Raw genomic sequence first — 12,486 nt, forward strand, 5'->3', positions numbered from 1 at the left:
TATTATTATTATCATCATCAGCTGCCGCAGAATTCCACCGCTCGTCCCCCCTTTAAACAATATGTCGTGGGGGCATGTTTTCTGTGGTTTTTTCCGATTTTTTTCTTCTTGTTTTTTTTTTCGCCCCGAACAATCGACCGCGATGGCATCATGGCGGTATCTTGATCTGCAAACGAAGAGGACGACCGTATGAGTTTTTGGTACCAACTATTAGTCTCGGAGCAATGATTTCCGAAGGCTGTCAACCGCGGGTGCCATCCTCCGTGGTACCTGACGTAACGTATATACCTACCTATATTATATTATATTAAAAAATTAAAAAAAACACACACATATCATTGTAAAATCAATGCATTCATCGTTCCACTCAGAATCTAAAATAAAAAAAGACAAGATAGTGGTAAACATTAAAACTAATTTACCATGGATGACTCATTACAGCTTATTATCATAATATATTTATTCGTATGTTAGGTATACATTCATGTTTTTAATAAAATTATATTCATTACAATTTATGACTATGTAATTGAACATTTTCATCACACATTTCATTTGTATGTAATATTATATGATATGAATTTAAGTATCATAACATGTTTTAACAAAATATACAATATATAATATTGTTATTATTTTACGTTACACGTGAATTCAGTTCTAAAAACCTGCTAAATTGTTCTATAGATAATTAAATAACACAAAAATACGTTGCACATAAATTAGTTTTCAACTTATATTAAATATTTTTTTTTATACATATAAGCTGTAAGCTGTAAGTAGTTATACATTTTAAGCGTTATTCTCTATCGTTTTGGAAAAAAAATAGAGGCATCACTTTTTCGCAATCGTTCGACAGTCGTTTTACTATACCACAGCTGAGTCCATGAAACGTATCCCCACCTAACCTACATAATAACGATGGTAACACTATGATACTAAGGTCCTTGTGCAGCGGTTTCGTCTTCTAAAGTTTTGAACGATCCTAGCGCCCGCATTCAAAATAACGTGGACTTCTTTCTTTTTAGCCACGTGAAAATATAGGTCATCGCGAAATCACCAAACGCGGTAGGTGCCTTCTAAACGACAACTTTATTAACTGTACAGTTTATTAATTGCAAAAGTTTGCGATAATGATGATATAATATACAATATTGTGTTGTATGTATATTTATAATACCTATAGGTATAGGTGCGTATACTAAACGACCGCGGCTCATCCGGCGAATTTCTGGACCGCGAGAAAACGATTGTAATATATATAAATATAATAATAATGTATACGGCGTGCATGTACATTATATATTATGTGTATTATATGTACGAGCTGCGCGAAAAGCGCGAGATAATGTTCACTGGAGCGAACACAATGTGCATTTTACGCTTTTTCGATCGCGCAGTGATTTCACTGAGAAAAACTATGTCACTGTAGGTAATTAGGTCAGTTGACGTCTATATAATAATAATAATAGTATACACATATACCTATCGTGTATGCGCATGGTTAATATTAAACGAACAACTTTTAATTGTATACGCGGCTTGCAGAGGATTCTTCGTTTTAAAACTGAAAGTTAATAAGCCTACTTTTTAAAGACCTTTTACTGAGTAAACATGAGCTGAAGCCTTTTTACATCTCCAAAACTTTTAAAGTTATAACCGTTACTCGGAGTACCGTCAACACTTGCAACTTGCTCGGTGAGAGTAGAAGTTATAAAGTAGATATTATAATCTAAAATATATCTTTTACACTACCAACTCACTTTCGAAATATGTATTTTGTTAAATGCCGTGCAGACGCGGTTAGGTAGTGTAAATATCTACTGTAAATAATTAAAATCAAATCGACAATCACGCTGAAGACCCATTATATAATATTATATTAAAATTAATGACATTTTCATTACGGATCCAATCACCTAGTTCCTAGGCGAACGATGTGTTAGTGTTCAACTAAAAAAAACAAAATCATAAACAATAGACATTAATATATTATATACTTCACAATAGATGTTAATTCTTGTTTAGCAAAGCGTTGTCACTCACGAGCTTTCCTCTTTCGATATACGCACCACGGATAAAATCAATTAAAATTTATTTATTTTAATCACGTTTTGTCTACACAAATAATATGTTTTTTAAAATATTTTAATTAATTGGTGATTGTTACTCAGTAGCCAGTACGTGACCACCGACCGTTAGTTGAAAACGTTGTTTTACGAAGTGAATATTATATTCGTTGTATATGGTGACGTGTATTTTTGTTTTATATAAAAATGCTCAATTTTGTTTTACCATATATCTAGTCGAAATATATATCGATAATATTTCTCTTGTGGCTTGGTGAGGCGTGGTCGTACGCTCAATCTGCGGAAACGCTATCTCCCGGATGGGTGACCACCCGGGATTTTTAGCAACATATCCTTGCCACACATACTCAAACACGTGTTACAACCCTACCCACTTAAAAACCTACAAACAAACATACAAAAATAACCCCTACCCTACCACCCCACATCCAATGGCCTATTGCCACGGGTTCTCCTTACAAAAAAAAAAAAATATTTCTCTTGAAATTGAATTAAATATCTATGTCAAATTTTATAGAATTCAACTAACTCATGATTCCACGTAAAAATAACAATAATATTATTATTGTGTTTGCCATATTGCAAATTCTGATTTAAACCATACATAACGACAACTTTTGTTATGCAAACCATTGTTTTATCGACACTGACAAAATTGTAGCAATAATTATCCATTATAATATTGTTGTACAGGTGAACAGTGTATTTCGTTTTATTTTTTCAAAATTTTTCGCTCTATTTTATCAGTCTTTTTTTACATTCTCCTCGTCTATCGTGAAATCGTCAAACTATTTTTAGCCATATGCATTTCGTCCCGAAATGTTTATAGTCGCCCGGGGAAACGACTGACAATTTAACCAAACTGATTAAGGACGTGTCAGCCTCAGAACAGTCTCTTTACCGAATAAAATATGTTCCCTAGTTACTCCGAATAACGTCCGAAACAAACTACTAAGCAGCGAAAACAGATTGCTGCGGTGCGACCGTAATTTCAACTCGGTCAGACTAAATCATTGTTAAAATGCCGAATCGACGTCAAATTAATTATTCAAAATCAAGTTCTCCATTTAGATACCATAAGGCTCATCTCTCATGATGACCTTTTTAATTAAAACCAATCTTATAAATAGTTTGTAATCTGTTCTTCTTTATATAATATGTAAATACTGTATCCTTAAAAATTGTTATTCTTATACTCCTTGTATGCGAATGACCATAAACGCCGAGTCTTATTTATTTAAATAAAAAAAAAAAAAATATATTCAAAATCGTCGGCGTGCAAACCCCACTACATTGTGTGTAATATAATATATAAAATAATAATATTGCAATATGATATTGTATTACATTATTATTAACTGTTATCGTTTATCAGCAACTGAAATGATGATGTTCGTCTGGTCACACGCACACGAGTTTTTTCTAAACGTCCACTGAAAACGTAATCATTATGTTATAATTAGAGCCCAGAATTAAATGCACATAAGACCATACAAATACGTTCTAAAAAATGTTCTTAAAAAATGCATTTTACCTCAAATATTACCTTGCCATTTTTATTTGTTTTATATAATTTGGTATTAGTTTTGGGGTATTATAATTCATTCTAAACATAGATTTTAAGTTATATATCAATAAATACGCTCAAATTGTATAGTATATTGAACAAATATGCATTAAAAACCATAAAAATGACTCAATAATGCTAAAAATGCTTTTAAAATAAAAAACGACAAAAAATGTGAAACAAAGCTTTGAAACACTCGTTACATGAAACGAATTATGTACTTAGAAAGCATTGTCTATGATCAACCAAAAAAAGATGCACTTTGCATTAAAATCCGGTCCTATATAGTTATAATATTTTTAATATGGATATCTCAATAATAATTTTTTTTTTTTGTTTAATATTACACACTCATCATTATAATACATTTATTGGAATTATAACATTTTTATTCCAACGTACCAATCGATCTATAATATGAATCACGATGATAATTTTGAAAACAGATTTGAATTAGTCGTCAAGTGTGCAAGTGTGTTAAGGTTGGTTTTCCCAAATTAATTTTCGATTTTCCTGGAGATTCTAAAAAATAAAAAATAAAAAAATAATCAAAGTAAAAATTCATTATAGGTGAGTTGTAATCAGAAAATTAAAAATGAGGAAAAATCATTAATATCTACGAGTGTTTCTCACTTGTGATAAATACGGATAATATAATTGATTTCATTTTCAATCCTCTCAACAATAACCTCGTCGTATTATCCACAGTAAATAACCTAAACCTATAGAGATACGACCTATTATAATTTATTACACATTTTGAACGTCGGTAATATTATATATCATAAATAATATTATGCATATAATATCATATCATTTGGCTGGACCGTACGTTACGTGTCACCGAACATTGGACGTCAGTTTTACGTTTTTTATGTTTGTATTTTCCAATAAACAAATACTACAGGAAACGGATGTTCGGCTTTGCGGTGCCAATATTTTCCTGGATTCATTTGTATGGATCATGAAAAATAATATAATATATTATAATATCATGACCGTTTCTGCATCACCCGCCGTGGATACATCGATAACACAGTATTATTATATATTACCTAAATCGAGCGTCAAATGATATTACGCATACTATTATTGTGCAATATATATTTTCGAAGCGGGTGAAAAACACGGGTAGGTAGATAATTAAAAATAACGAATGACGGACGCGTACGTAGGTAAACTATAGCGATATCATAATATATTTATACGTCGAATGTATAGTTAGATTATTTATCTCTTAATAATATATACATTTACTACAAAACGATATCATATATACCAGTATGCATATAACAATATTTCCATCATCGGTGGCCATGACGAACACTGCATCGTGTACGGTAGGTTGATCTGCAAATATTTTTTCGGATCACACACCACTATAGCAGTATCGACGCAAAAACTGTTTGTCAACTCTGCAAGAGCGAACACGTCGAGAGTTGAAATTCATGCGAATTTGACTCCCGAGGGTAAAATCAAATATTTATGATAGTAAAATAAAATAAAAATACCACTGGACTTTCATGCCCCGATCCCGTCGTCACACTGCTAGCCAAATAGTCGCCGTGTCACCGCAGTATGATCGACGCCATGCTATAATTAGCGTTATTATTATTATTATTATTATTATTATTATCATCATTACTGTTATTATTATCAATATTATACATGCTGGCTGGTCCGGTTGGATGGGTGTATATTAGTATAATATTATGAAGATTTCGACGTTATTTGTACGGTAACTCGTCGGTAGACATGCCCCGACGACTTTTTGAATATAATATATTAATTAAGAAACCACGGAGTCTCTTTAATATATAAACGATGTTATGGTCTTAATTCGTAGGAACACAATCGGGATAAATATGACGATCCTAGGCTTAAATCGAGTGACGGTATTTTCCTAAGTCTCCAAGTCGCACTATGAATATACTAAAATAGATTACGTTTATAGGTAAGTTGTATAGGTACTACGTGAAAATATTTCTGTGTGATTTACAGGGATGATCCTAAAAAAAAATGGAGTAGAGATGTCCTAGTCTTAAAATATCAATCAAATACCAAATAATCATTGTTATTTTGTTTTATCATTTAATTATTATATATTACGATTGGTAATTGATTGATTATTGATAATAGAATATTGCAATGTATTCAGTTGTTTACCGGAAATTAATTAAAGGGATTCAATATTTGTCTGCAAGTAGGACTGTTGGACATTTTAACATTTTGTAGTTGATACACTCTATTCAGGACAATAATGCTCAAATTCGAGGACGATTATAAATTTATAACTTTATTCATCCACAAATTTGGGCATTCTTCTCCTTAATACAATTTAATATATTATGAAGCTGAAGATGCAGAACTGACGAAACTACTGGCAACTTATTGACAACTTTTCTCATTTAATAGCTCCTTTGAGTATTAACCTTTGGGTTAATCTAAACTTTTTACATATTAATTTACATATCTATGTAATATTAATATTAAAGTCATGTATCTAATTTTTTATTGTTTCACTTCTAAATGTAATGAGCAAAGGATACTTTTGTCTTTCACATTGAGGCCAATAAGTTTGATACAATTTAATAAAGATACCTCGCTACTTACGTGCCTGACGTTGATAAATCGATATGAAAAAAAAAAAATAATGAAAATAATAAATATAACGTCTTAATGTCACGAGTTTGATAATAATGCTTAAGTATTACGTCATTTTAAGCAAATTCAATAATAATTTTGACGGTCAGCGGAATCTGATATATTATCGCATCAAGTCTCGCACGGCGTATTGCATATCGATATTCTCACCAGTATAATTTAGTCGATTTCACATGCCAGAAATAAATATTTTTTTAGATATGGATTTTGATGATCATCTACAACATTAATATTGAAGAAATAACTTTATACACGACGCGAACAACTATAAATACAGTTCACGTTACGTCCATTATTCGCACGTACGTAACATAAATATTGTTATTAAGTATATACGAAACTATGAGAGACATATTTTTTTATTTTTTTATTAGTTTTTATATTTGTACTGTAATAATATTGTTTGCGTCGTGTGAAATTTACCGCAAATGGGGCCATTTTCATTAGGCCAATTGGAAAACGATTCGAACAAATCATATTTTTTACTCAGCTCAAATTGCGGTAATTTACGCGTTTATATCTCTACTATCGTATATTATGAAAAACAATAAAATATTAAGATGCCGTAAACAGATAATATAGTATTTTATTATAAATGATAAATAACGCATACTACGTAAATATTATATGATGTAAACACTCGCAGATCTCGGATAAGCGCTTGTTCGTCGTATTGTGTGTTTAATATTGTAAAAAGGTTTTTTTTTTTTTACAACTTTTATAATAATGACTTTTTGAAAAGTCGAGTGTGTAATGGTTTAGTGTGCAAGACTTGAGTGCAAAACTGTGTAACGGAAATGGCATTTGGTAATTTTGAAGACGCACGAATATATATTACTTAACAATGTAAGTACTTACCTATATATAGGTATACTTCAGTATTTGTTTAATTAATGCTTTATTATTGTTGTTATATATTTTTTTACAATGCGTTTAAAAACGTTGTGCAGTGTCTAAACGATTTTTATGAAAAAAAAAAAAACGATACCTCAATAGTTTCATGGCAGTTGACTTTTGTTTTTTGAATTATATATTCAAAACAAAATTCAACAATTAAAACCTATACATACGAAATTTCACGATTAATTCGTTTGTCCAACTAAACAACGCCAAAAGCACAAAACACTTCAAACTCAGCGATAAGCATACCCTCCGGCGTCTCATGCGTGGACGTCCTCATGATACCTTTTCTCAACACCAATAATATATCTATAAAAAAAAAGGAAAATACTACCCCTAGATTAATTTATTATTCTTTCTTGTAACATTATTAATTAATTTGTCGATGTAATAAATTACTGTAATTTGTTGTAACTATTGTAATTAATTACGCTTACCAATATTTAAAATGTTAAATTTTCTATTATCTTATCAATGAGTTTGATGACCTTTTATGTCAGAAACTCTTTATAAAAATAATAAAAAAAAACATTTAAAAGAACGTAATAACCGCGAGTTATGATTATTTTAAAATTGTGAATTGTTTGTAAATCTTAAAATACCTAGCTTTAAAATTAAAATATAACAAAAAGGCCTTTGAGAAGCCATCGATTATAATGTTAACTTTATTTTTAATAAGTGGTCAATTCACTTTAAATTTTAAAGTAACAGAGCTATGCGTGTTCTGCTGAGCGTAAAAATTGCTATGTTACGCACTAGTAAGACAGAGACCACACATGTGCAGGTATTCCAAAGCGTTATTAAAAATTATTACTTAATATTTTAATCCAGAAGTGATTATTATATACGAGGCCCTACCTATCTTGTTGACAACTTAATAAATTGTGTGCACAAATAAAATGTCAAAATACGTAAATTGCGTCTAAAAATACAGTTTTAGGGGCGTTGCTTAAAAATCTCAAAAGCATAGAAGACATTATCTTTTAAGAATTAAGTTGCAACGTAAAAATAAAAATTAAAAAAAAACAGAAAAAACAACCTTTATGCGCATGTAAGCCGCCATAATAGTTGGGACGCCACAGCGTTCCAGAAGATTTTAATGTTATTAAGGATTTGTTGAATGCTATAATTTAACCGGATTGCGTACAAAAGTCGTTATACGTATTTAAAAGTGTTCAGTTATAATATTTTAATGGTACAAACTGCTAAGACGAGAAACGCTTTATTTCATTCTAAAAATATCGCCCTCTGTTTGTACAGTGTACACGTTTCGTTTTACAAAGGAAATGTTAGCTCGGGTGGTATAGAAATCCAAACTGGATGGGAAAAGTCTTAAATAAGCCTCCTCGTTGAGCAAGACTATTATTATTGTTGTTGTAGTGATTTTATTCTTTTCTTTTACGTGAATAAGTATTCAAAACAATAATGAGTATATTATTATTATTACTATTATTATATTATGCTCAAAAATACACTCGAATCACTGCCGTATAAATAAAGTGTATGTATACGTAATATTATAATACAATATTATTATTTTTATTATTACCCCGACATTCGGTTCTTTGTGAACATATAATTGTTTATGCTCAAACTAATTTACGTGAATGAATCAAACGCAAAGGAAATTAGGAACGCTTCCGTACACACCACTCTCGGGTAGGGTATAGCAACAGAAATCTCGGGATCTCGCGATAAAGAAATGAATTTCTTATTATTATATAATATATAGTCACCACAAATATAGGTAAGTACACGATTTTAAAAACGATATTATACGTCGACATAATAATAGTATAAATTATATGTATAGGCAGACATTTTGGAGGGGGTGGTTAGGTTTTGGAGGGGTTCTGCTCCACATAAGTATTTAATTTTTATCCCCACCCACTTGGGTTTATATTAAAAACGTTATTCCCCCCCCCGGAATTTTTAATGGACTTCCGCCTGTGGATGTGTATAATATAATGTGCTTACTTGTACCTATATGAAGTCCGCGAAGCCTGCGAGATTGATGGACGACACCTACATATGATGGGTAAAATAATAAAATAATAAAAATTAAATTTTTCAAAACGTCAGCCGCGGGCCGGCCGCTTGGGCGGCGTACACCTTGCACCTATTTGTAAGGATATAATTTGTTTTAAAAATCGGAATTCGTGAACGGACCGCAACGGATCATAATTCATTTACTTCAGTATACAATGTGCAACATCGACGGGAACCCGCATACAATGTTATACATGTATATTGACCGAGTTCAATATAATGCGCGCGTTATAAAAACAGAAAGGACTCATCTCGTCGTCGGGTGGGCTGTTCGGTCCCGGGAGAGGGTTTAAATCGCGTCGAGGGACCCGATACCAGTTTTTAACGTGTACCTACGGGAAAATCATTACCGCCGTTGTCCTCGTTCTCGTCCTCCTGAAAACGCTTTTATCGTCGATCATCTCAGCGCATACGTGTCATTCGATTTGACGGGCGGCGGCGACCCGTACGACATATTCCATTGTTGTCGTCGTCGGCTGTACCACCGGTTCGTCCGAGGGACGAGAGACACTATATACTACTATTCACATGCGTATATATATATATATATAGTAGTGTGTATTGTTGTAATACATAATATTATATATTATTATACATGCGTACATAACGCTGCATGCGATTCGTCCGTGAAAGGGTCTCTGGAGATCGATCAGAAATGTCTGTTTACGACAAACGACAGCGATGCATATTATATAGGACGTCTATATACGTATATAATAATAATAATTTATAATAGTAATACAAAGTGTATAATATTTTATTATTATTATTATTATATATTTTATTATTGCCCTGCAAACATTAGAGCCCCTGTCGTCCACAACAACGTAATGTGTCGTGGTTTACAAAAAACCGAGCTGCACGCGTATAATAATAATATAATATACTACTCACGAGACCGTGCGACCACCAGGTAAGGAATCCACGATACGAAGAGACTTGCAGTGCGGACAGCTGTAGAAACACTGATAAGACACTCTACAACGTCATAGACTTACATAGTATTATTACACCGTATCATGGTCTGCAAATCAACTACTCAAAAAAAAAAAAAAAAAACGATTATTAATACTGTATCAAATAAATAATTATATCGTGGCGCAAATTCGTATGGAACTCCACTGTCACTATTAAAATTAGGTACTGATTAAACTGTGAATGGGCTCAGCCGATTGAACACACAGCCGTCGCGATAGACAATAAAATTATATTTTACTCTTTTGTCGATTTCTGTTTTTCACAATCGGCGCGATGAGTGGTGACTATAGAACACAGGTTAGCGTGTCATGTCATAATAATTAGTAAGTAGTAAGTACCGCACCTATACATATACTTCTTTCAGGCGGACCTCGATACTCAAACATCTATGAGTCGAATATTATCGATAATAATTCGAATAAAGATCTGGACCCCCATTTCGATGTGTATATACAATTTGTTTATAATTTGAATAATTTTTTTTTGCCTCCGGTTTATTCGAGTTCTCGAGATTCCACCGTATATGATTATATAATAATACGAGGATGATGTGAAGTAATTGAGAAAATACAAATACCAAACTTTAAAGGTTTTTTGCGTGTACTAGAAAAACATCACTTCTATTTCCCAGGTACGAGAAAAAAATAACGACCTTTGATTCAGAAAACTTTAATACAATTTATTATAATTCAAGTTAACCGCTCAAACATTTGCGTTACGAACACTTTAGGAATGCGGTTTCAACAAAAACTAAACTCCGATGGACTTAATGATTTTTATTTTATTTATTTTATTACGTATAGTATATTATAATGTACTTCCCGTCATGATTGGAGACGCTTGGATATATTGGTCAATATAATATACACATAAGTGCATTTATACCTCCTCAGCAGAGTGTCCGTAATAAATTGTTTTTCCTTGATTTTAAATTGGCTCCGAACAAATTATATCCGGACGGGAAAACAACGCAAATATATATCATTTCCGGAATGAGCTATTCGTGAACACACTCCAACCCTTCGGTACCTACCTACCTACGCGAGTGGCGGGCAAACAAATTTGGTAAGTGGTTACACGTATAGGTATACACGTGGCGACGGTCCCCCGGGGTGGATGGCTCCTTACCCCTATTATAATCCGCACACCCCCTTGCCCTGTGTGACAACCAACCCTCCCCACTACGCCGCATTCGCCTTCCACCCCGAATTCCAGTATACAAACCATGTTTTTACGAGTGCGGTACAGTATACAAATTTGCTTCACATCGCGCTCGCGTCGCAACTATTATTATAATATCACTTCGCACGAGGGCGTCGCGTAATATTAATATTTTTTTTCCCCGCGAACGCTATCCCGAGGGCGACGTCTGCGCAACGAATTTTAATGATGATAATAATATACTGCAGCGTGCAGAGTGAATGTTTGCGCGTTGCACGGTACAGATGCTTATAGGTACTTTGGACTGTTGCAGGGAAAGTTTAGCACGAACCTCGTATAGATGTCATCTTGTCCTGACGGGATTCGGCCTTCGGCTACCATTTGGTTTAAGATTTTGTGTGTGCGTGTGCGTGCGCGCGTCAATTGCGGTGCTAAATTTACGACGACAGCCGTCCACGAAACGCGTTTAAGATCTGTTATGTTATTGCATAATAATATATTATACCGCGCACATAACCAGGTTTTAACCAGATCGGCAAAGATATTTATTCGAATTCTCGGAGTCTATACGTTTTTTTTTTTAGTAGTTATTCACTTCCAAATATTTTTTTCTTTTATCTTCGTTTTAATTGATTTGGCCACGTTGGTGAAATTTTTTTTAAAAATATTAACAATTTGTAACCAAAAACACTTTAAAATTATTAAATAAATTAACATATTTACTGTAGGTACACAGCTGTTATGTTTCCAGTTGTTCACATATTATGCAGTGTAATCAAATACAAACGACGGACATTAGAAGAATATTTAAATTATAAATTTATTGCCGTTTAAAAACTTTATGGAAAATTTTGATTGAAAACTATCGGACGGAATACCTGATATAACTACAAAGTACTTACATTTTATTGAATTATCGTTAACACCCAAAGACATTTATTTTATTATCATTATTATTTCTGTTATAATATTAACCCTCAGGCTATTATTCATAGTTATATTATTATAATTATAGCACAGTATTAATATAAAGTATAAATTTTGATAGAATGAATTTTCATCATCAGAATTCTGGTT

This window comes from Diuraphis noxia, unplaced genomic scaffold (genome assembly GCF_037042655.1).
Source record: "Diuraphis noxia isolate RWA-SAM2 unplaced genomic scaffold, SU_Dnox_SAM2 contig0005, whole genome shotgun sequence".
NCBI classification, from domain to species: domain Eukaryota; kingdom Metazoa; phylum Arthropoda; class Insecta; order Hemiptera; family Aphididae; genus Diuraphis; species Diuraphis noxia.